At 44.7% G+C, this 25,642-nt stretch overlaps 9 non-coding genes across 9 annotated transcripts; all 9 read left to right on the top strand.

The window, feature by feature from the left end:
• The first annotated feature begins 364 nt into the window (after positions 1–364).
• LOC130321862 (U2 spliceosomal RNA) lies at positions 365–554 on the top strand. Its single transcript, XR_008867514.1, has one exon. It is a non-coding gene; the product is annotated as a U2 spliceosomal RNA (small nuclear RNA).
• A 2,118-nt stretch (positions 555–2,672) lies between these two features.
• LOC130321848 (U2 spliceosomal RNA) lies at positions 2,673–2,863 on the top strand. The gene has a single exon (XR_008867501.1). It is a non-coding gene; the product is annotated as a U2 spliceosomal RNA (small nuclear RNA).
• Positions 2,864–4,955: 2,092 nt separating this feature from the next.
• LOC130321847 (U2 spliceosomal RNA) lies at positions 4,956–5,146 on the top strand. Its single transcript, XR_008867500.1, has one exon. It is a non-coding gene; the product is annotated as a U2 spliceosomal RNA (small nuclear RNA).
• Positions 5,147–7,232: 2,086 nt separating this feature from the next.
• On the top strand, positions 7,233–7,423 carry LOC130321846 (U2 spliceosomal RNA). Its single transcript, XR_008867499.1, has one exon. It is a non-coding gene; the product is annotated as a U2 spliceosomal RNA (small nuclear RNA).
• Positions 7,424–9,523: 2,100 nt separating this feature from the next.
• LOC130321845 (U2 spliceosomal RNA) lies at positions 9,524–9,714 on the top strand. The gene has a single exon (XR_008867498.1). It is a non-coding gene; the product is annotated as a U2 spliceosomal RNA (small nuclear RNA).
• Positions 9,715–11,802: 2,088 nt separating this feature from the next.
• Positions 11,803–11,993, top strand: LOC130321844 (U2 spliceosomal RNA). Its single transcript, XR_008867497.1, has one exon. It is a non-coding gene; the product is annotated as a U2 spliceosomal RNA (small nuclear RNA).
• Positions 11,994–14,100: 2,107 nt separating this feature from the next.
• Positions 14,101–14,291, top strand: LOC130321843 (U2 spliceosomal RNA). Its single transcript, XR_008867496.1, has one exon. It is a non-coding gene; the product is annotated as a U2 spliceosomal RNA (small nuclear RNA).
• A 2,084-nt stretch (positions 14,292–16,375) lies between these two features.
• On the top strand, positions 16,376–16,566 carry LOC130321842 (U2 spliceosomal RNA). The gene has a single exon (XR_008867495.1). It is a non-coding gene; the product is annotated as a U2 spliceosomal RNA (small nuclear RNA).
• A 7,042-nt stretch (positions 16,567–23,608) lies between these two features.
• On the top strand, positions 23,609–23,803 carry LOC130321894 (U2 spliceosomal RNA). The gene has a single exon (XR_008867538.1). It is a non-coding gene; the product is annotated as a U2 spliceosomal RNA (small nuclear RNA).
• Positions 23,804–25,642: the final 1,839 nt, after the last annotated feature.

The raw sequence follows: 25,642 nt of genomic DNA, 5'->3' as shown, positions 1-25,642 counted from the left end.
GGTTTGATACCGTTTGGGGACAGCCAAGGAGGCATCTGCAGGCAACAAAGGTAGGTGTGTGCTTGTGTGTGTGTTTCCTATGCAGATCCTAAGCCCAGTGTCACATGCAAGTAGGAGGAGTAAGAAGGGTTCCTGGCAAATCCGGGTTATGGATTGCATTAAAAAAGGCCCCGTGGGAGTGCAATGGGCCCCTGTCTTGCTGCTTAGCAATAATGGTATGGGTTTAGGTTCTGCTGTGTGTACTGGTGGTTGACTGCCCCCCAGCCCAGAGTGTGCATGGAAAATTGTCTGGCAGCCTCCCTGACAGCAAGCAGTGATAGTGCCCATGAAGGGCACCTTGTTGGGGCCCGCCCCTTTCCCGGTTATCGCTTCTCGGCCTTTTGGCTAAGATCAAGTGTAGTATCTGTTCTTATCAGTTTAATATCTGATACGTCCCCTATCTGGGGACCATATATTAAATGGATTTTGAGAACGGGGGCCGATTTCGAAGCTTGCTTCCGTCGCCCTATGCATTGACCCGATATGGCAGTATCTTCGGGTACAGTGCACCACCCCCTTACAGGGTTAAAAAGAAAGATTCCTACTTTCATTGCTACCTGCTTGCTGGCTAGCCAGCTAGCCAGCCCTGTGGGCCTTGCTGCTGCTGCTGCAGCCAAAAAACAAAAGGTGGTGCTGCTGCTGCTTCTGCTGCTTCTGCTTCTGCTTGTGTCTGGCCGCTGTTGGAGCGTCCAGGCACAGGACTTCTGCTGCTGCTGACTAAATGGCCTCCTTAATTGGATCATTTGAGTAGCCAGCACACCTGTGCAGGTAGGGCATGACATGATAGGCAGCTGCCTTGATAGCGGGTGGGGTGCTGAATGTTCCTAATTGACAAAATAAGATTAATGCTTATGAAGAAATATAAAATCTCATCCCTTCCCCAATATCGCGCCACACCCCTACCCCTTAATTCCCTGGTTGAACTTGATGGACATATGTCTTTTTCGACCGTACTACTATGTAACTATGTAACATAACATGGGGGGGGGGGGGGGGTCTCCTGGCTGTTCACACAGGTGTGTCATTGCTGTACATTGACCATGCATTGCTTCTGTGGTATTGCAAAGGCAAAGACAAATGCTTCCAGCCATCCATTGCACTAATGGATTGTCATCAGCTGGCTGTCTATGTCCCGCATCAATATAGACCAAAGTACAGAGGGTTAGGCTATGCTATTGTGCACCTACCTGATGCATCAGAAGGTGCGAGGCCCTTGCTAAATTCTGTGCACAGACTTTGAGATCTATACTTTAGACTGTATCTAAACCTGCTCCAACATGGACTGACATTCTGGCCTACTTTCAGCCGATGCGACTTGTCTGTCGCTGAACAGTCGCTTTTTATGTATTCAGCACCTATGTATAATGTTGTAAAAATGCTCTAGAAGCTAAAGTCGCAGAAATGTCACACATATTTGGCCTGCAACTTTCTGTGCGACAAATTCAGACAGGAAAAATCAGTATAAATCCTTAGAAAATTATCCCCCCAGTGTCTCCATCTGCTGGCGGTATTGAATAAGCATTGCTGCACTGATGGGGTATGCATTAGACGAAAAAAAAGAAGAAAAAGAAGAATAATACGCCCAGAAAAGAGGCGAAAAGGAGAAAAACGTAAAAAAACGTGAAAAAAAAGTAAGAGGAAGAGAAGGGAAAAAAAGGTGGAAATGGGTTTAAAAGTGATTTCGGCGGAGAAATATATATATATATAATATATAATATATATATATATATATATATATATATATATATATATATACGCGCACCACACACACATATATATAAACGTATTCTCCGTTGAGATATTGCAGCCGCTGCTGTGTCCAGGCCCAGGAGCCTTAGCACTGTGCTGTGATGTCACTCAATACCACTGACATCACTAGGTGTAAACAACATCTCTCCTTTGCTGTGTATGTGACTATGGAGCTGTTTGGTGATGTCGTCTATTATGGCCTTCATAGAAGCAACAGGAGATTGTTGCATCCATCTAGAACCCTCAGAACTACAGTGCTATGATGTCACTCACTTCCACAGGCCTTGCAGAGTGTAAACAACAACAACCCAGCTTTGTTGTGTATGTAACCCATAGGGATTTGTGATGTCACCTAGAACCTTCACAGCAGCGACAGCTTTATGAGGAGGAGCATCAGCACTGCTCTGCCTGAGCAGAACCATCACCGCCATAGGTTGTCAAATAACCCGGGTTTAACCCACACAGGTAAGTCCAATGGGGTGCAGGCATGTCCTCTATGCTTACAGCTTCCCGTGGGTGTTGGTTTGATACCGTTTGGGGACAGCCAAGGAGGCATCTGCAGGCAACAAAGGTAGGTGTGTGCTTGTGTGTGTGTTTCCTATGCAGATCCTAAGCCCAGTGTCACATGCAAGTAGGAGGAGTAAGAAGGGTTCCTGGCAAATCCGGGTTATGGATTGCATTTAAAAAGGCCCCGTGGGAGTGCAATGGGCCCCTGTCTTGCTGCTTAGCAATAATGGTATGGGTTTAGGTTCTGCTGTGTGTACTGGTGGTTGACTGCCCCCCAGCCCAGAGTGTGCATGGAAAATTGTCTGGCAGCCTCCCTGACAGCAAGCAGTGATAGTGCCCATGAAGGGCACCTTGTTGGGCCCGCCCCTTTCACGGTTATCGCTTCTCGGCCTTTTGGCTAAGATCAAGTGTAGTATCTGTTCTTATCAGTTTAATATCTGATACGTCCCCTATCTGGGGACCATATATTAAATGGATTTTTGAGAACGGGGGCCGATTTCGAAGCTTGCTTCCGTCGCCCTATGCATTGACCCGATATGGCAGTATCTTCGGGTACAGTGCACCACCCCCTTACAGGGTTAAAAAGAAAGATTCCTACTTTCATTGCTACCTGCTTGCTGGCTAGCCAGCTAGCCAGCCCTGTGGGCCTTGCTGCTGCTGCAGCCAAAAAACAAAAGGTGGTGCTGCTGCTGCTTCTGCTGCTTCTGCTTCTGCTTGTGTCTGGCCGCTGTTGGAGCGTCCAGGCACAGGACTTCTGCTGCTGCTGACTAAATGGCCTCCTTAATTGGATCATTTGAGTAGCCAGCACACCTGTGCAGGTAGGGCATGACATGATAGGCAGCTGCCTTGATAGCGGTGGGTGCTGAATGTTCCTAATTGACAAAATAAGATTAATGCTTATGAAGAAATATAAAATCTCATCCCTTCCCCAATATCGCGCCACACCCCTACCCCTTAATTCCCTGGTTGAACTTGATGGACATATGTCTTTTTTCGACCGTACTAACTATGTAACTATGTAACATAACATGGGGGGGGGGGGGTCTCCTGGCTGTTCACACAGGTGTGTCATTGCTGTACATTGACCATGCATTGCTTCTGTGGTATTGCAAAGGCAAAGACAAATGCTTCCAGCCATCCATTGCACTAATGGATTGGTCATCAGCTGGCTGTCTATGTCCCGCATCAATATAGACCAAAGTACAGAGGGTTAGGCTATGCTATTGTGCACCTACCTGATGCATCAGAAGGTGCGAGGCCCTTGCTAAATTCTGTGCACAGACTTTGAGATCTATACTTTAGACTGTATCTAAACCTGCTCCAACATGGACTGACATTCTGGCCTACTTTCAGCCGATGCGACTTGTCTGTCGCTGAACAGTCGCTTTTTATGTATTCAGCACCTATGTATAATGTTGTAAAAATGCTCTAGAAGCTAAAGTCGCAGAAATGTCACACATATTTGGCCTGCAACTTTCTGTGCGACAAATTCAGACAGGAAAAATCTGTATAAATCCTTAGAAAATTATCCCCCAGTGTCTCCATCTGCTGGCGGTATTGAATAAGCATTGCTGCACTGATGGGGTATGCATTAGACGAAAAAAAAGAAGAAAAAGAAGAATAATACGCCCAGAAAAGAGGCGAAAAGGAGAAAAACGTAAAAAAACGTGAAAAAAAAGTAAGAGGAAGAGAAGGGAAAAAAAGGTGGAAATGGGTTTAAAAGTGATTTCGGCGGAGAAATATATATATATATATATATATATATATATATATATATATATATATATACGCGCACACACACCATATATATAAACATATTCTCCGTTGAGATATTGCAGCCGCTGCTGTGTCCAGGCCCAGGAGCCTTAGCACTGTGCTGTGATGTCACTCAATACCACTGACATCACTAGGTGTAAACAACATCTCTCCTTTGCTGTGTATGTGACTATGGAGCTGTTTGGTGATGTCGTCTATTATGGCCTTCATAGAAGCAACAGGAGATTGTTGCATCCATCTAGAACCCTCAGAACTACAGTGCTATGATGTCACTCACTTCCACAGGCCTTGCAGAGTGTAAACAACAACAACCCAGCTTTGTTGTGTATGTAACCATAGGGATTTGTGATGTCACCTAGAACCTTCACAGCAGCGACAGCTTTATGAGGAGCATCAGCACTGCTCTGCCTGAGCAGAACCATCACCGCCATAGGTTGTCAAATAACCCGGGTTTAACCCACACAGGTAAGTCCAATGGGGTGCAGGCATGTCCTCTATGCTTACAGCTTCCCGTGGGTGTTGGTTTGATACCGTTTGGGGACAGCCAAGGAGGCATCTGCAGGCAACAAAGGTAGGTGTGTGCTTGTGTGTGTGTTTCCTATGCAGATCCTAAGCCCAGTGTCACATGCAAGTAGGAGGAGTAAGAAGGGTTCCTGGCAAATCCGGGTTATGGATTGCATTTAAAAAGGCCCCGTGGGAGTGCAATGGGCCCCTGTCTTGCTGCTTAGCAATAATGGTATGGGTTTAGGTTCTGCTGTGTGTACTGGTGGTTGACTGCCCCCCAGCCCAGAGTGTGCATGGAAAATTGTCTGGCAGCCTCCCTGACAGCAAGCAGTGATAGTGCCCATGAAGGGCACCTTGTTGGGCCCGCCCCTTTCACGGTTATCGCTTCTCGGCCTTTTGGCTAAGATCAAGTGTAGTATCTGTTCTTATCAGTTTAATATCTGATACGTCCCCTATCTGGGGACCATATATTAAATGGATTTTTGAGAACGGGGGCCGATTTCGAAGCTTGCTTCCGTCGCCCTATGCATTGACCCGATATGGCAGTATCTTCGGGTACAGTGCACCACCCCCTTACAGGGTTAAAAAGAAAGATTCCTACTTTCATTGCTACCTGCTTGCTGGCTAGCCAGCTAGCCAGCCCTGTGGGCCTTGCTGCTGCTGCAGCCAAAAAACAAAAGGTGGTGCTGCTGCTGCTTCTGCTGCTTCTGCTTCTGCTTGTGTCTGGCCGCTGTTGGAGCGTCCAGGCACAGGACTTCTGCTGCTGCTGACTAAATGGCCTCCTTAATTGGATCATTTGAGTAGCCAGCACACCTGTGCAGGTAGGGCATGACATGATAGGCAGCTGCCTTGATAGCGGGTGGGTGCTGAATGTTCCTAATTGACAAAATAAGATTAATGCTTATGAAGAAATATAAAATCTCATCCCTTCCCCAATATCGCGCCACACCCCTACCCCTTAATTCCCTGGTTGAACTTGATGGACATATGTCTTTTTTCGACCGTACTAACTATGTAACTATGTAACATAACATGGGGGGGGGGGGGGGTCTCCTGGCTGTTCACACAGGTGTGTCATTGCTGTACATTGACCATGCATTGCTTCTGTGGTATTGCAAAGGCAAAGACAAATGCTTCCAGCCATCCATTGCACTAATGGATTGGTCATCAGCTGGCTGTCTATGTCCCGCATCAATATAGACCAAAGTACAGAGGGTTAGGCTATGCTATTGTGCACCTACCTGATGCATCAGAAGGTGCGAGGCCCTTGCTAAATTCTGTGCACAGACTTTGAGATCTATACTTTAGACTGTATCTAAACCTGCTCCAACATGGACTGACATTCTGGCCTACTTTCAGCCGATGCGACTTGTCTGTCGCTGAACAGTCGCTTTTTATGTATTCAGCACCTATGTATAATGTTGTAAAAATGCTCTAGAAGCTAAAGTCGCAGAAATGTCACACATATTTGGCCTGCAACTTTCTGTGCGACAAATTCAGACAGGAAAAATCTGTATAAATCCTTAGAAAATTATCCCCCAGTGTCTCCATCTGCTGGCGGTATTGAATAAGCATTGCTGCACTGATGGGGTATGCATTAGACGAAAAAAAAGAAGAAAAAGAAGAATAATACGCCCAGAAAAGAGGCGAAAAGGAGAAAAACGTAAAAAAACGTGAAAAAAAAGTAAGAGGAAGAGAAGGGAAAAAAAGGTGGAAATGGGTTTAAAAGTGATTTCGGCGGAGAAATATATATATATATATATATATATATATATATATATATACGCGCACACACACACATATATATAAACGTATTCTCCGTTGAGATATTGCAGCCGCTGCTGTGTCCAGGCCCAGGAGCCTTAGCACTGTGCTGTGATGTCACTCAATACCACTGACATCACTAGGTGTAAACAACATCTCTCCTTTGCTGTGTATGTGACTATGGAGCTGTTTGGTGATGTCGTCTATTATGGCCTTCATAGAAGCAACAGGAGATTGTTGCATCCATCTAGAACCCTCAGAACTACAGTGCTATGATGTCACTCACTTCCACAGGCCTTGCAGAGTGTAAACAACAACAACCCAGCTTTGTTGTGTATGTAACCATAGGGATTTGTGATGTCACCTAGAACCTTCACAGCAGCGACAGCTTTATGAGGAGCATCAGCACTGCTCTGCCTGAGCAGAACCATCACCGCCATAGGTTGTCAAATAACCCGGGTTTAACCCACACAGGTAAGTCCAATGGGGTGCAGGCATGTCCTCTATGCTTACAGCTTCCCGTGGGTGTTGGTTTGATACCGTTTGGGGACAGCCAAGGAGGCATCTGCAGGCAACAAAGGTAGGTGTGTGCTTGTGTGTGTGTTTCCTATGCAGATCCTAAGCCCAGTGTCACATGCAAGTAGGAGGAGTAAGAAGGGTTCCTGGCAAATCCGGGTTATGGATTGCATTTAAAAAGGCCCCGTGGGAGTGCAATGGGCCCCTGTCTTGCTGCTTAGCAATAATGGTATGGGTTTAGGTTCTGCTGTGTGTACTGGTGGTTGACTGCCCCCCAGCCCAGAGTGTGCATGGAAAATTGTCTGGCAGCCTCCCTGACAGCAAGCAGTGATAGTGCCCATGAAGGGCACCTTGTTGGGCCCGCCCCTTTCACGGTTATCGCTTCTCGGCCTTTTGGCTAAGATCAAGTGTAGTATCTGTTCTTATCAGTTTAATATCTGATACGTCCCCTATCTGGGGACCATATATTAAATGGATTTTTGAGAACGGGGGCCGATTTCGAAGCTTGCTTCCGTCGCCCTATGCATTGACCCGATATGGCAGTATCTTCGGGTACAGTGCACCACCCCCTTACAGGGTTAAAAAGAAAGATTCCTACTTTCATTGCTACCTGCTTGCTGGCTAGCCAGCTAGCCAGCCCTGTGGGCCTTGCTGCTGCTGCAGCAGCCAAAAAACAAAAGGTGGTGCTGCTGCTGCTTCTGCTGCTTCTGCTTCTGCTTGTGTCTGGCCGCTGTTGGAGCGTCCAGGCACAGGACTTCTGCTGCTGCTGACTAAATGGCCTCCTTAATTGGATCATTTGAGTAGCCAGCACACCTGTGCAGGTAGGGCATGACATGATAGGCAGCTGCCTTGATAGCGGGTGGGTGCTGAATGTTCCTAATTGACAAAATAAGATTAATGCTTATGAAGAAATATAAAATCTCATCCCTTCCCCAATATCGCGCCACACCCCTACCCCTTAATTCCCTGGTTGAACTTGATGGACATATGTCTTTTTTCGACCGTACTAACTATGTAACTATGTAACATAACATGGGGGGGGGGGGGGGGTCTCCTGGCTGTTCACACAGGTGTGTCATTGCTGTACATTGACCATGCATTGCTTCTGTGGTATTGCAAAGGCAAAGACAAATGCTTCCAGCCATCCATTGCACTAATGGATTGGTCATCAGCTGGCTGTCTATGTCCCGCATCAATATAGACCAAAGTACAGAGGGTTAGGCTATGCTATTGTGCACCTACCTGATGCATCAGAAGGTGCGAGGCCCTTGCTAAATTCTGTGCACAGACTTTGAGATCTATACTTTAGACTGTATCTAAACCTGCTCCAACATGGACTGACATTCTGGCCTACTTTCAGCCGATGCGACTTGTCTGTCGCTGAACAGTCGCTTTTTATGTATTCAGCACCTATGTATAATGTTGTAAAAATGCTCTAGAAGCTAAAGTCGCAGAAATGTCACACATATTTGGCCTGCAACTTTCTGTGCGACAAATTCAGACAGGAAAAATCAGTATAAATCCTTAGAAAATTATCCCCCAGTGTCTCCATCTGCTGGCGGTATTGAATAAGCATTGCTGCACTGATGGGGTATGCATTAGACGAAAAAAAAGAAGAAAAAGAAGAATAATACGCCCAGAAAAGAGGCGAAAAGGAGAAAAACGTAAAAAAACGTGAAAAAAAAGTAAGAGGAAGAGAAGGGAAAAAAAGGTGGAAATGGGTTTAAAAGTGATTTCGGCGGAGAAATATATATATATATATATATATATATATATATATATATATATATATATACGCGCACACACACACATATATATAAACGTATTCTCCGTTGAGATATTGCAGCCGCTGCTGTGTCCAGGCCCAGGAGCCTTAGCACTGTGCTGTGATGTCACTCAATACCACTGACATCACTAGGTGTAAACAACATCTCTCCTTTGCTGTGTATGTGACTATGGAGCTGTTTGGTGATGTCGTCTATTATGGCCTTCATAGAAGCAACAGGAGATTGTTGCATCCATCTAGAACCCTCAGAACTACAGTGCTATGATGTCACTCACTTCCACAGGCCTTGCAGAGTGTAAAAAACAACAACCCAGCTTTGTTGTGTATGTAACCATAGGGATTTGTGATGTCACCTAGAACCTTCACAGCAGCGACAGCTTTATGAGGAGCATCAGCACTGCTCTGCCTGAGCAGAACCATCACCGCCATAGGTTGTCAAATAACCCGGGTTTAACCCACACAGGTAAGTCCAATGGGGTGCAGGCATGTCCTCTATGCTTACAGCTTCCCGTGGGTGTTGGTTTGATACCGTTTGGGGACAGCCAAGGAGGCATCTGCAGGCAACAAAGGTAGGTGTGTGCTTGTGTGTGTGTTTCCTATGCAGATCCTAAGCCCAGTGTCACATGCAAGTAGGAGGAGTAAGAAGGGTTCCTGGCAAATCCGGGTTATGGATTGCATTTAAAAAGGCCCCGTGGGAGTGCAATGGGCCCCTGTCTTGCTGCTTAGCAATAATGGTATGGGTTTAGGTTCTGCTGTGTGTACTGGTGGTTGACTGCCCCCCAGCCCAGAGTGTGCATGGAAAATTGTCTGGCAGCCTCCCTGACAGCAAGCAGTGATAGTGCCCATGAAGGGCACCTTGTTGGGCCCGCCCCTTTCACGGTTATCGCTTCTCGGCCTTTTGGCTAAGATCAAGTGTAGTATCTGTTCTTATCAGTTTAATATCTGATACGTCCCCTATCTGGGGACCATATATTAAATGGATTTTTGAGAACGGGGGCCGATTTCGAAGCTTGCTTCCGTCGCCCTATGCATTGACCCGATATGGCAGTATCTTCGGGTACAGTGCACCACCCCCTTACAGGGTTAAAAAGAAAGATTCCTACTTTCATTGCTACCTGCTTGCTGGCTAGCCAGCTAGCCAGCCCTGTGGGCCTTGCTGCTGCTGCAGCCAAAAAACAAAAGGTGGTGCTGCTGCTGCTTCTGCTGCTTCTGCTTCTGCTTGTGTCTGGCCGCTGTTGGAGCGTCCAGGCACAGGACTTCTGCTGCTGCTGACTAAATGGCCTCCTTAATTGGATCATTTGAGTAGCCAGCACACCTGTGCAGGTAGGGCATGACATGATAGGCAGCTGCCTTGATAGCGGGTGGGTGCTGAATGTTCCTAATTGACAAAATAAGATTAATGCTTATGAAGAAATATAAAATCTCATCCCTTCCCCAATATCGCGCCACACCCCTACCCCTTAATTCCCTGGTTGAACTTGATGGACATATGTCTTTTTTCGACCGTACTATGTAACTATGTAACATAACATGGGGGGGGGGGGTCTCCTGGCTGTTCACACAGGTGTGTCATTGCTGTACATTGACCATGCATTGCTTCTGTGGTATTGCAAAGGCAAAGACAAATGCTTCCAGCCATCCATTGCACTAATGGATTGGTCATCAGCTGGCTGTCTATGTCCCGCATCAATATAGACCAAAGTACAGAGGGTTAGGCTATGCTATTGTGCACCTACCTGATGCATCAGAAGGTGCGAGGCCCTTGCTAAATTCTGTGCACAGACTTTGAGATCTATACTTTAGACTGTATCTAAACCTGCTCCAACATGGACTGACATTCTGGCCTACTTTCAGCCGATGCGACTTGTCTGTCGCTGAACAGTCGCTTTTTATGTATTCAGCACCTATGTATAATGTTGTAAAAATGCTCTAGAAGCTAAAGTCGCAGAAATGTCACACATATTTGGCCTGCAACTTTCTGTGCGACAAATTCAGACAGGAAAAATCAGTATAAATCCTTAGAAAATTATCCCCCAGTGTCTCCATCTGCTGGCGGTATTGAATAAGCATTGCTGCACTGATGGGGTATGCATTAGAAGAAAAAAAAGAAGAAAAAGAAGAATAATACGCCCAGAAAAGAGGCGAAAAGGAGAAAAACGTAAAAAAACGTGAAAAAAAAGTAAGAGGAAGAGAAGGGAAAAAAAGGTGGAAATGGGTTTAAAAGTGATTTCGGCGGAGAATATATATATATATATATATATATATATATATATATATATATATACATACGCGCACACACACACATATATATAAACGTATTCTCCGTTGAGATATTGCAGCCGCTGCTGTGTCCAGGCCCAGGAGCCTTAGCACTGTGCTGTGATGTCACTCAATACCACTGACATCACTAGGTGTAAACAATATCTCTCCTTTGCTGTGTATGTGACTATGGAGCTGTTTGGTGATGTCGTCTATTATGGCCTTCATAGAAGCAACAGGAGATTGTTGCATCCATCTAGAACCCTCAGAACTACAGTGCTATGATGTCACTCACTTCCACAGGCCTTGCAGAGTGTAAACAACAACAACCCAGCTTTGTTGTGTATGTAACCATAGGGATTTGTGATGTCACCTAGAAACTTCACAGCAGCGACAGCTTTATGAGGAGCATCAGCACTGCTCTGCCTGAGCAGAACCATCACCGCCATAGGTTGTCAAATAACCCGGGTTTAACCCACACAGGTAAGTCCAATGGGGTGCAGGCATGTCCTCTATGCTTACAGCTTCCCGTGGGTGTTGGTTTGGTACCGTTTGGGGACAGCCAAGGAGGCATCTGCAGGCAACAAAGGTAGGTGTGTGCTTGTGTGTGTGTTTCCTATGCAGATCCTAAGCCCAGTGTCACATGCAAGTAGGAGGAGTAAGAAGGGTTCCTGGCAAATCCGGGTTATGGATTGCATTTAAAAAGGCCCCGTGGGAGTGCAATGGGCCCCTGTCTTGCTGCTTAGCAATAATGGTATGGGTTTAGGTTCTGCTGTGTGTACTGGTGGTTGACTGCCCCCCAGCCCAGAGTGTGCATGGAAAATTGTCTGGCAGCCTCCCTGACAGCAAGCAGTGATAGTGCCCATGAAGGGCACCTTGTTGGGCCCGCCCCTTTCACGGTTATCGCTTCTCGGCCTTTTGGCTAAGATCAAGTGTAGTATCTGTTCTTATCAGTTTAATATCTGATACGTCCCCTATCTGGGGACCATATATTAAATGGATTTTTGAGAACGGGGGCCGATTTCGAAGCTTGCTTCCGTCGCCCTATGCATTGACCCGATATGGCAGTATCTTCGGGTACAGTGCACCACCCCCTTACAGGGTTAAAAAGAAAGATTCCTACTTTCATTGCTACCTGCTTGCTGGCTAGCCAGCTAGCCAGCCCTGTGGGCCTTGCTGCTGCTGCAGCCAAAAAACAAAAGGTGGTGCTGCTGCTGCTTCTGCTGCTTCTGCTTCTGCTTGTGTCTGGCCGCTGTTGGAGCGTCCAGGCACAGGACTTCTGCTGCTGCTGACTAAATGGCCTCCTTAATTGGATCATTTGAGTAGCCAGCACACCTGTGCAGGTAGGGCATGACATGATAGGCAGCTGCCTTGATAGCGGGTGGGTGCTGAATGTTCCTAATTGACAAAATAAGATTAATGCTTATGAAGAAATATAAAATCTCATCCCTTCCCCAATATCGCGCCACACCCCTACCCCTTAATTCCCTGGTTGAACTTGATGGACATATGTCTTTTTTCGACCGTACTAACTATGTAACTATGTAACATAACATGGGGGGGGGGGGGGGGTCTCCTGGCTGTTCACACAGGTGTGTCATTGCTGTACATTGACCATGCATTGCTTCTGTGGTATTGCAAAGGCAAAGACAAATGCTCCCAGCCATCCATTGCACTAATGGATTGGTCATCAGCTGGCTGTCTATGTCCCGCATCAATATAGACCAAAGTACAGAGGGTTAGGCTATGCTATTGTGCACCTACCTGATGCATCAGAAGGTGCGAGGCCCTTGCTAAATTCTGTGCACAGACTTTGAGATCTATACTTTAGACTGTATCTAAACCTGCTCCAACATGGACTGACATTCTGGCCTACTTTCAGCCGATGCGACTTGTCTGTCGCTGAACAGTCGCTTTTTATGTATTCAGCACCTATGTATAATGTTGTAAAAATGCTCTAGAAGCTAAAGTCGCAGAAATGTCACACATATTTGGCCTGCAACTTTCTGTGCGACAAATTCAGACAGGAAAAATCAGTATAAATCCTTAGAATATTATCCCCCAGTGTCTCCATCTGCTGGCGGTATTGAATAAGCATTGCTGCACTGATGGGGTATGCATTAGACGAAAAAAAAGAAGAAAAAGAAGAATAATACGCCCAGAAAAGAGGCGAAAAGGAGAAAAACGTAAAAAAACGTAAAAAAACGTGAAAAAAAAGTAAGAGGAAGAGAAGGGAAAAAAAGGTGGAAATGGGTTTAAAAGTGATTTCGGCGGAGAAATATATATATATATATATATATATATATATATATATATATATATATATACGCGCACACACACACATATATATAAACGTATTCTCCGTTGAGATATTGCAGCCGCTGCTGTGTCCAGGCCCAGGAGCCTTAGCACTGTGCTGTGATGTCACTCAATACCACTGACATCACTAGGTGTAAACAACATCTCTCCTTTGCTGTGTATGTGACTATGGAGCTGTTTGGTGATGTCGTCTATTATGGCCTTCATAGAAGCAACAGGAGATTGTTGCATCCATCTAGAACCCTCAGAACTACAGTGCTATGATGTCACTCACTTCCACAGGCCTTGCAGAGTGTAAACAACAACAACCCAGCTTTGTTGTGTATGTAACCATAGGGATTTGTGATGTCACCTATAACCTTCACAGCAGCGACAGCTTTATGAGGAGCATCAGCACTGCTCTGCCTGAGCAGAACCATCACCGCCATAGGTTGTCAAATAACCCGGGTTTAACCCACACAGGTAAGTCCAATGGGGTGCAGGCATGTCCTCTATGCTTACAGCTTCCCGTGGGTGTTGGTTTGATACCGTTTGGGGACAGCCAAGGAGGCATCTGCAGGCAACAAAGGTAGGTGTGTGCTTGTGTGTGTGTTTCCTATGCAGATCCTAAGCCCAGTGTCACATGCAAGTAGGAGGAGTAAGAAGGGTTCCTGGCAAATCCGGGTTATGGATTGCATTTAAAAAGGCCCCGTGGGAGTGCAATGGGCCCCTGTCTTGCTGCTTAGCAATAATGGTATGGGTTTAGGTTCTGCTGTGTGTACTGGTGGTTGACTGCCCCCCAGCCCAGAGTGTGCATGGAAAATTGTCTGGCAGCCTCCCTGACAGCAAGCAGTGATAGTGCCCATGAAGGGCACCTTGTTGGGCCCGCCCCTTTCACGGTTATCGCTTCTCGGCCTTTTGGCTAAGATCAAGTGTAGTATCTGTTCTTATCAGTTTAATATCTGATACGTCCCCTATCTGGGGACCATATATTAAATGGATTTTTGAGAACGGGGGCCGATTTCGAAGCTTGCTTCCGTCGCCCTATGCATTGACCCGATATGGCAGTATCTTCGGGTACAGTGCACCACCCCCTTACAGGGTTAAAAAGAAAGATTCCTACTTTCATTGCTACCTGCTTGCTGGCTAGCCAGCTAGCCAGCCCTGTGGGCCTTGCTGCTGCTGCAGCCAAAAAACAAAAGGTGGTGCTGCTGCTGCTTCTGCTGCTTCTGCTTCTGCTTGTGTCTGGCCGCTGTTGGAGCGTCCAGGCACAGGACTTCTGCTGCTGCTGACTAAATGGCCTCCTTAATTGGATCATTTGAGTAGCCAGCACACCTGTGCAGGTAGGGCATGACATGATAGGCAGCTGCCTTGATAGCGGGTGGGTGCTGAATGTTCCTAATTGACAAAATAAGATTAATGCTTATGAAGAAATATAAAATCTCATCCCTTCCCCAATATCGCGCCACACCCCTACCCCTTAATTCCCTGGTTGAACTTGATGGACATATGTCTTTTTTCGACCGTACTAACTATGTAACTATGTAACATAACATGGGGGGGGGGGGGTCTCCTGGCTGTTCACACAGGTGTGTCATTGCTGTACATTGACCATGCATTGCTTCTGTGGTATTGCAAAGGCAAAGACAAATGCTTCCAGCCATCCATTGCACTAATGGATTGGTCATCAGCTGGCTGTCTATGTCCCGCATCAATATAGACCAAAGTACAGAGGGTTAGGCTATGCTATTGTGCACCTACCTGATGCATCAGAAGGTGCGAGGCCCTTGCTAAATTCTGTGCACAGACTTTGAGATCTATACTTTAGACTGTATCTAAACCTGCTCCAACATGGACTGACATTCTGGCCTACTTTCAGCCGATGCGACTTGTCTGTCGCTGAACAGTCGCTTTTTATGTATTCAGCACCTATGTATAATGTTGTAAAAATGCTCTAGAAGCTAAAGTCGCAGAAATGTCACACATATTTGGCCTGCAACTTTCTGTGCGACAAATTCAGACAGGAAAAATCAGTATAAATCCTTAGAAAATTATCCCCCAGTGTCTCCATCTGCTGGCGGTATTGAATAAGCATTGCTGCACTGATGGGGTATGCATTAGACGAAAAAAAAGAAGAAAAAGAAGAATAATACGCCCAGAAAAGAGGCGAAAAGGAGAAAAACGTAAAAAAACGTGAAAAAAAAGTAAGAGGAAGAGAAGGGAAAAAAAGGTGGAAATGGGTTTGAAAGTGATTTCGGCGGAGAAATATATATATATATATATATATATATATATATATATATACGCGCACACACACACATATATATAAACATATTCTCCGTTGAGATATTGCAGCCGCTGCTGTGTCCAGGCCCAGGAGCCTTAGCACTGTGCTGTGATGTCACTCAATACCACTGACATCACTAGGTGTAAACAACATCTCTCCTTTGCTGTGTATGTGACTATGGAGCTGTTTGGTGATGTCGTCTATTATGGCCTTCATAGAAGCAACAGGAGATTGTTGCATCCATCTAGAACCCTCAGAACTACAGTGCTATGATGTCACTCACTTCCACAGGCCTTGCAGAGTGTAAACAACAACAACCCAGCTTTGTTGTGTATGTAACCATAGGGATTTGTGATGTCACCTAGAACCTTCACAGCAGCGACAGCTTTATGAGGAGCATCAGCACTGCTCTGCCTGAGCAGAACCATCACCGCCATAGGTTGTCAAATAACCCGGGTTTAACCCACACAGGTAAGTCCAATGGGGTGCAGGCATGTCCTCTATGCTTACAGCTTCCCGTGGGTGTTGGTTTGATACCGTTTGGGGACAGCCAAGGAGGCATCTGCAGGCAACAAAGGTAGGTGTGTGCTTGTGTGTGTGTTTCCTATGCAGATCCTAAGCCCAGTGTCACATGCAAGTAGGAGGAGTAAGAAGGGTTCCTGGCAAATCCGGGTTATGGATTGCATTTAAAAAGGCCCCGTGGGAGTGCAATGGGCCCCTGTCTTGCTGCTTAGCAATAATGGTATGGGTTTAGGTTCTGCTGTGTGTACTGGTGGTTGACTGCCCCCCAGCCCAGAGTGTGCATGGAAAATTGTCTGGCAGCCTCCCTGACAGCAAGCAGTGATAGTGCCCATGAAGGGCACCTTGTTGGGCCCGCCCCTTTCACGGTTATCGCTTCTCGGCCTTTTGGCTAAGATCAAGTGTAGTATCTGTTCTTATCAGTTTAATATCTGATACGTCCCCTATCTGGGGACCATATATTAAATGGATTTTTGAGAACGGGGGCCGATTTCGAAGCTTGCTTCCGTCGCCCTATGCATTGACCCGATATGGCAGTATCTTCGGGTACAGTGCACCACCCCCTTACAGGGTTAAAAAGAAAGATTCCTACTTTCATTGCTACCTGCTTGCTGGCTAGCCAGCTAGCCAGCCCTGTGGGCCTTGCTGCTGCTGCAGCCAAAAAACAAAAGGTGGTGCTGCTGCTGCTTCTGCTGCTTCTGCTTCTGCTTGTGTCTGGCCGCTGTTGGAGCGTCCAGGCACAGGACTTCTGCTGCTGCTGACTAAATGGCCTCCTTAATTGGATCATTTGAGTAGCCAGCACACCTGTGCAGGTAGGGCATGACATGATAGGCAGCTGCCTTGATAGCGGGTGGGTGCTGAATGTTCCTAATTGACAAAATAAGATTAATGCTTATGAAGAAATATAAAATCTCATCCCTTCCCCAATATCGCGCCACACCCCTACCCCTTAATTCCCTGGTTGAACTTGATGGACATATGTCTTTTTTCGACCGTACTAACTATGTAACTATGTAACATAACATGGGGGGGGGGGGGTCTCCTGGCTGCTCACACAGGTGTGTCATTGCTGTACATTGACCATACATTGCTTCTGTGGTATTGCAAAGGCAAAGACAAATGCTTCCAGCCATCCATTGCACTAATGGATTGGTCATCAGCTGGCTGTCTATGTCCCGCATCAATATAGACCAAAGTACAGAGGGTTAGGCTATGCTATTGTGCACCTACCTGATGCATCAGAAGGTGCGAGGCCCTTGCTAAATTCTGTGCACAGACTTTGAGATCTATACTTTAGACTGTATCTAAACCTGCTCCAACATGGACTGACATTCTGGCCTACTTTCAGCCGATGCGACTTGTCTGTCGCTGAACAGTCGCTTTTTATGTATTCAGCACCTATATATAATGTTGTAAAAATGCTCTAGAAGCTAAAGTCGCAGAAATGTCACACATATTTGGCCTGCAACTTTCTGTGCGACAAATTCAGACAGGAAAAATCAGTATAAATCCTTAGAAAATTATCCCCCAGTGTCTCCATCTGCTGGCGGTATTGAATAAGCATTGCTGCACTGATGGGGTATGCATTAGACGAAAAAAAAGAAGAAAAAGAAGAATAATACGCCCAGAAAAGAGGCGAAAAGGAGAAAAACGTAAAAAAACGTGAAAAAAAAGTAAGAGGAAGAGAAGGGAAAAAAAGGTGGAAATGGGTTTAAAAGTGATTTCGGCGGAGAAATATATATATATATATATATATATATATATATATATATATATATATATACGCGCACACACACACATATATATAAACGTATTCTCCGTTGAGATATTGCAGCCGCTGCTGTGTCCAGGCCCAGGAGCCTTAGCACTGTGCTGTGATGTCACTCAATACCACTGACATCACTAGGTGTAAACAACATCTCTCCTTTGCTGTGTATGTGACTATGGAGCTGTTTGGTGATGTCGTCTATTATGGCCTTCATAGAAGCAACAGGAGATTGTTGCATCCATCTAGAACCCTCAGAACTACAGTGCTATGATGTCACTCACTTCCACAGGCCTTGCAGAGTGTAAACAACAACAACCCAGCTTTGTTGTGTATGTAACCATAGGGATTTGTGATGTCACCTAGAACCTTCACAGCAGCGACAGCTTTATGAGGAGCATCAGCACTGCTCTGCCTGAGCAGAACCATCACCGCCATAGGTTGTCAAATAACCCGGGTTTAACCCACACAGGTAAGTCCAATGGGGTGCAGGCATGTCCTCTATGCTTACAGCTTCCCGTGGGTGTTGGTTTGATACCGTTTGGGGACAGCCAAGGAGGCATCTGCAGGCAACAAAGGTAGGTGTGTGCTTGTGTGTGTGTTTCCTATGCAGATCCTAAGCCCAGTGTCACATGCAAGTAGGAGGAGTAAGAAGGGTTCCTGGCAAATCCGGGTTATGGATTGCATTTAAAAAGGCCCCGTGGGAGTGCAATGGGCCCCTGTCTTGCTGCTTAGCAATAATGGTATGGGTTTAGGTTCTGCTGTGTGTACTGGTGGTTGACTGCCCCCCAGCCCAGAGTGTGCATGGAAAATTGTCTGGCAGCCTCCCTGACAGCAAGCAGTGATAGTGCCCATGAAGGGCACCTTGTTGGGCCCGCCCCTTTCACGGTTATCGCTTCTCTGCCTTTTGGCTAAGATCAAGTGCAGTTGCCTTGGTCTCGCCTGAGGGTGCGATCTCTGGGTTTACCCAGTTTGCTGGAAGGGATTCTCTTTCTGTGGTTTCGTGCCGACAGTTCTGCCTGGAGAGATGGCTGGTCTGAAGAATACCATTCGTTTGGAGGTGGATCCCGGAAGTGCTGTGAAGAACAATGTTGTTTACCTGGTTCGGGACATCATCATGCTGAAGCTTGGAGTGGACAAGTCAGAAATATTCAGCGTTAATGAGGCTCCTCGCAAGGGTTCTTATGAGGTCACCTTTGAGCAGGAAGGTAGGTGCCTTGATGTTTATGAACGTTTGAGAAATTTCAGCAAGGACCCCATGATGGAGGGAGTGAAGATTACTCCTTTGTTTGGGTTTCAAGAAAAAACTGTCCTTGTGCATGTTTATAACCCTTTCACGGATGTGGCTATAATTGAAAGTTTTCTGCGCCAATATTGTGACTCTGTGCGTGGAGGTGAAAAACAGACCAATGTACTGGGAATCTTTAATTGCAAATATAAATTTGTTGTGAAACTGAAAGTGGATCCCAGTTGTGTTGGTGGCTTTAAACATCCCCCAGCTAGTTTTTCAGTTGCTGGACATAGGGGATATTTATCCTATGCTGGACAGCCTTATTATTGCCGCAATTGTTTTTCTTTTGGCCACGTGAAAGAGAGCTGCCTTAAGGGACAGGTGTGCCGGAACTGTAATGGTACTGGTCACCATGCGGGGAGTTGCCCCAACACAAAAAAATGTGACCTGTGCCGTGAGGAAGGGCATGTTTATAAAGACTGTCCTGGTACAAAAAGACCAAGCTATGCAAGTGCTGCAAGAGGGGCGGAAATTGTGAGGAAGTTGGCCCCTCAAAAACTGAAAGTTATTCCTCAGAAACCTGTGGATGTACAAGTTGCTGTGGCTGATGCCTTTAGGAAGCTGGAGGAGGTGATTGAGGGAGTGCAGAGCCCTGTTCACACAGCTGAATCTGTTCATCCCTCTGATCCTGCTAACATAGAGGAGTTTCAGTCCTCTGGAGAGACTAGTTTGTGTAACAGGGAGGGTGGTGGGAAACATAATGTCCAGGATGAAAATAATGATGGCTTCAAGCTGGTGCATGGTGGGAAGTCCGCCAAAAAAAGACGTGGTGAGGAGAGTACGAATTTGGCGCCAGAAACCAGGAACACATTTGAAGTGCTGGAAACGGACATTATGGAGACTGCTGAAAGTGGTGAATAGATATGCCGGGACTTGATATGAAATGTTATCAGGTGGTGAAGCACCTGTTTTCTAACGACTTTGTTATACCTGCTTTGTGTTTTACTATGTGTTCTCAATAGGTTTGCCGGGACTTGATATGCAAATGATATCAGGTAGTGAATCACCTATTTTCTAATGGTTATGTTATACCTGCTTTGTGTTTGTATATAGTTATGAGCATTATTATTTGTTCTCAAAATGTGAGAGTATTTAAAAATAAGGCTAGGAGAGCTGCTATTTTAAGTTTTTTAGCACAAGAGAATGCTTCAATTTTCTGTTTGCAGGAATGTGGTATTGAGTTCGCAGTAAGTCAGGATGAATGGGTGTATGGTCGGTGTGTGTGGTCTGGGAGTTCAGTGAATAAGAATGATGGTGTGGGTGTTTTAATTAAATCACCTGAAATTTCTGTTGAAAGTTATTTAGTTATTGAGCCTGGTAGGTGTATTTCTGTTAATTTATGTTATAAAGGTATTATGTTTCGTGTTATAAATGTGTATGCTTCTGCATGCAAAAATGAAAGAAAAAATTTGTTTGAGAAATTAAAATTTTATGTTCAAGGTAAAATACCTATTATTTTAGTTGGAGATATGAATGTGGACTTATGTAAGAAAGCATTTGATATATCAGGAAGAAAATTATTTGAGTTAGTTTCAGATTTTAGGTTTAAAGATATTCAGGATTTATGCAAAGTTAGTCCTAATTTATGCACTTATCATGCAGATAGGGGGAATGTTCACTCTAAGTTAGATTATTGTTTTTTGTCTGAGAATGTTAATGCATTAAGTTACAGACAGAGGTCTGTTTGTTATTCGGACCATGAGTCTTTGCTGTGTGAGATTGATGTGGGTCAGAATGCTGTGTATGGGAGAGGTTTGTGGAAGATGAATATTAAACATTTAGATAGTGTGGATGTGAGAGACCAGTATGAATGCATATATAAAAAATGGCGTGAAAGGAAAAGTGAGTTTGATAACATTATTTTGTGGTGGGAATGGGTTAAAAAGAAAACAAAATCCTTTTTTAGGTCTTTTGGTTATAAAATTGCTGCTATTAAGAGGGAACAATATGTTAAGTTAAATGCCCGTCTATCCTTTTTGTATAGATTGAGAGACTGTGGTGTGGATGTTCAGAATGAAATTGTGAGTGTTAAAAGGGACATTAATGAGTTTGTGTTGGAGAAAGGGAGGAGTATTATGTATAGAGCTAAATTAGATAAGAGGGAACATGATGAAAAATGTTCACGTTATTTTTTCAAAAAAGTTTTTTCAAAAAAGCCGGTTATTGATGTGATTGTGAAAGAGGATGGTAGTGTTGTGTCTGGTGATGGTGTGAGTGAGGAAGTTGCAGTTTTTTATGAAGAATTGTATGGAGAGAAGTGGAGGGATGAGAATTTGGAGAATGAGGTATTGAGTGTGTTGGAAAGGAAACTTGGAGAGGCTGAGCAGGCTTTTGTTATGCGTGGTATATCAAGTGAGGAAGTTTGGGATGTAGTGCAGAAAATGTCAGCAAATAAGACTCCAGGTGAGGATGGTTTGCCTGTGGAATTTTATCGGTTGTTATGGAATGTGGTGGGGAAGGATGTAGTTGAAGTGTGTCAGTTTATGTGGGAGAATATGGAGGTTGCGGAGAGTATGCGTGGGGGTGTGGTTGTGCTGATTCCGAAAAAAGGGGATTTAAAAAGTTTAAAGAATTGGCGTCCAATTACATTACTTAATTGTGATTATAAGATCTATGCGAAAATTATTGCCAATCGGATGAGAGATGTTGTTGAAAGCGTGGTGGGTGATGATCAGTTTTGTGCTGTGCCTGGACGTCGTATACAGGAGAGTTTGTGTTTGTTGAGAGATTGTTTGTGGGATTGTAAGAGTAGGAAGCAAGATGTGTGTTTGTTGTCATTAGATTTTGAAAAAGCGTATGATAGGCTGTCTCATAGTTTCTTGTTCAGGGTGTTGTTGCGTATGGGTTTTCCGAGTGACTTTGTGTGGAGAGTTAGGAGTTTGTATGATAAAATATATAGTAGGATGCTTGTTAATGGATGTGTGGGGAGAAGAGTGAATGTGTTCTCAGGGGTTAGGCAGGGGTGTCCTTTATCACCAGTGGCATTTATATGTGCTATTGAGCCTCTGGTATGTATGATTAGGAGGGATAAGATAGTGAGAGGTGTACGCATTCCTGGTAGTGATGGAAGGGAGTTTAAAGTTAATGCTTATATGGATGATGTATGTGTCCTGTGTGATTCTGAGTCCGCTGTGAGGAGGGTGAAACTTTTAGTGTCTATTTTTTGTGGTGCATCTGCTTTTAAGGTTAATTGGTTAAAGAGTGAATGTAAGTGTTTTGGTGAGAGTAGATTAAGTAGAGATGTTGGGGTGAATGTTGTGGAGGGGTCTATTAAAGTGTTGGGGATTAAGTTTAGTGACGATTTGGATGGGAAAGAGAGTTGGGAGGAGGCGAAAAAGAAGGTGGAGTTGCGTCTAAATTATTGGAGTTTGAGAAGTCTTTCCTTCATTGGGAAGATTGTAGTTATTAAAAGTGTTGTGTTACCAATTTTTCTGTATGTTGCTATGATTTTTCCTCCCCATTATATGGGTTTGAGGAGCTTGAACAGGGTTCTGTTTGTCTTTTTTTGGGGTTCTAAAGTTGAGAGGTTGAGGAGAGAAATAGTGGTGAAAAATTGGAAGAAGGGTGGTATGAGTTTTCCAAATTTGGAGGTGTACTTTGGAGTGAATATTTTAGTTTTTATTTTAGCTATTATTGGGAGTGATAGAAAGGTGTCCTGTATGACAAGATTTCTGGCTGGTAGATTTTTTGTCAGGTTGAAGTGGTGTGAGAGGGATTTGAATAGGCCTATTGCTTTTGAGGTTCCTAAATGGTATGAGTGGGTTGTGAGGTTTTTGGAGAAATTTGAGTTGATAGAAGAAGAGGTGAGTGTTTTGAAGAATAAACGTTTGTTGATGAAAATGATTGAGAGTAAAGAGGTTGTATGTAATATTAATTCTGTGAGAGGAGCGGATGTGGAAAAAGTTTGGAAGAAAGTGAGGATGGATGGTATGTCTAATAAGCAAAAGGAGATTGTATGGCAAAGTTTGCATGGGGTGTTGCCAGTGAGAGAGTTTCAGAAAGCAAGGGGTTTGGTGAGATGTGATGTGTGTCCTAGGGAGAATTGTAATGGTTTTGAAAGTGTTATTCATCTTTTTTGGAATTGTAAGTATGCTCGTGAGGTTGTGAGAAAACTTGGGCCTTTGTGCAAGGAATTAACAGGTGTGGAATTTTTGTATTATGAAATGATGATGTTTGGATTATGTGTGAGTGGTGGTCAGAATGAAAGAGTGTTGTGGTTATTGTTGTCGTGTATTAAAGAAGTCTTATGGGATGTTCGGAATGTTTATTTGTTTTTGAGAAAGGAAATAAGTGTAAATAATAGTGTGAGGATGGTGTTAGGAAAGCTTTATTTGTGTTATTTGTGGGATGCTAGGAGGGGTGGGATTGATGCGGAGGGTATTTGGAAAACGAAAAAATGGATTCATTCTGTTGATTTATCTTGATGTTTTTCATGTACTTGTAATTTTGTCTGTTTTTGATTATAAATAAAGTTCCCGATGATGAGAGGGTTGTGTGTTACAGAAAGTTTGTAATGCCAGTTTTGAAAGTATTGTTTTGAGTACTTTCATCCCTTATCTGAGGGTTTAAAAAAAAAAAAAAAAAAAAAAATCTGTTCTTATCAGTTTAATATCTGATACGTCCCCTATCTGGGGACCATATATTAAATGGATTTTTGAGAACGGGGGCCGATTTCGAAGCTTGCTTCCGTCGCCCTATGCATTGACCCGATATGGCAGTATCTTCGGGTACAGTGCACCACCCCCTTACAGGGTTAAAAAGAAAGATTCCTACTTTCATTGCTACCTGCTTGCTGGCTAGCCAGCTAGCCAGCCCTGTGGGCCTTGCTGCTGCTGCAGCCAAAAAACAAAAGGTGGTGCTGCTGCTGCTTCTGCTGCTTCTGCTTCTGCTTGTGTCTGGCCGCTGTTGGAGCGTCCAGGCACAGGACTTCTGCTGCTGCTGACTAAATGGCCTCCTTAATTGGATCATTTGAGTAGCCAGCACACCTGTGCAGGTAGGGCATGACATGATAGGCAGCTGCCTTGATAGCGGGTGGGTGCTGAATGTTCCTAATTGACAAAATAAGATTAATGCTTATGAAGAAATATAAAATCTCATCCCTTCCCCAATATCGCGCCACACCCCTACCCCTTAATTCCCTGGTTGAACTTGATGGACATATGTCTTTTTTCGACCGTACTAACTATGTAACTATGTAACATAACATGGGGGGGGGGGGGGGGTCTCCTGGCTGTTCACACAGGTGTGTCATTGCTGTACATTGACCATGCATTGCTTCTGTGGTATTGCAAAGGCAAAGACAAATGCTTCCAGCCATCCATTGCACTAATGGATTGGTCATCAGCTGGCTGTCTATGTCCCGCATCAATATAGACCAAAGTACAGAGGGTTAGGCTATGCTATTGTGCACCTACCTGATGCATCAGAAGGTGCGAGGCCCTTGCTAAATTCTGTGCACAGACTTTGAGATCTATACTTTAGACTGTATCTAAACCTGCTCCAACATGGACTGACATTCTGGCCTACTTTCAGCCGATGCGACTTGTCTGTCGCTGAACAGTCGCTTTTTATGTATTCAGCACCTATGTATAATGTTGTAAAAATGCTCTAGAAGCTAAAGTCGCAGAAATGTCACACATATTTGGCCTGCAACTTTCTGTGCGACAAATTCAGACAGGAAAAATCAGTATAAATCCTTAGAAAATTATCCCCCAGTGTCTCCATCTGCTGGCGGTATTGAATAAGCATTGCTGCACTGATGGGGTATGCATTAGACGAAAAAAAAGAAGAAAAAGAAGAATAATACGCCCAGAAAAGAGGCGAAAAGGAGAAAAACGTAAAAAAACGTGAAAAAAAAGTAAGAGGAAGAGAAGGGAAAAAAAGGTGGAAATGGGTTTAAAAGTGATTTCGGCGGAGAAATATATATATATATATATATATATATATATATATATATATATATACGCGCACACACACACATATATATAAACGTATTCTTCGTTGAGATATTGCAGCCGCTGCTGTGTCCAGGCCCTGGAGCCTTAGCACTGTGCTGTGATGTCACTCAATACCACTGACATCACTAGGTGTAAACAACATCTCTCCTTTGCTGTGTATGTGACTATGGAGCTGTTTGGTGATGTCGTCTATTATGGCCTTCATAGAAGCAACAGGAGATTGTTGCATCCATCTAGAACCCTCAGAACTACAGTGCTATGATGTCACTCACTTCCACAGGCCTTGCAGAGTGTAAACAACAACAACCCAGCTTTGTTGTGTATGTAACCATAGGGATTTGTGATGTCACCTAGAACCTTCACAGCAGCGACAGCTTTATGAGGAGCATCAGCACTGCTCTGCCTGAGCAGAACCATCACCGCCATAGGTTGTCAAATAACCCGGGTTTAACCCACACAGGTAAGTCCAATGGGGTGCAGGCATGTCCTCTATGCTTACAGCTTCCCGTGGGTGTTGGTTTGATACCGTTTGGGGACAGCCAAGGAGGCATCTGCAGGCAACAAAGGTAGGTGTGTGCTTGTGTGTGTGTTTCCTATGCAGATCCTAAGCCCAGTGTCACATGCA

Source organism: Hyla sarda, unplaced genomic scaffold (genome assembly GCF_029499605.1).
Source record: "Hyla sarda isolate aHylSar1 unplaced genomic scaffold, aHylSar1.hap1 scaffold_229, whole genome shotgun sequence".
Taxonomy (NCBI): domain Eukaryota; kingdom Metazoa; phylum Chordata; class Amphibia; order Anura; family Hylidae; genus Hyla; species Hyla sarda.
The sequence above is the reverse complement of the archived record's forward strand: the minus strand, read 5'-3'. Positions and strand labels throughout refer to the sequence as shown.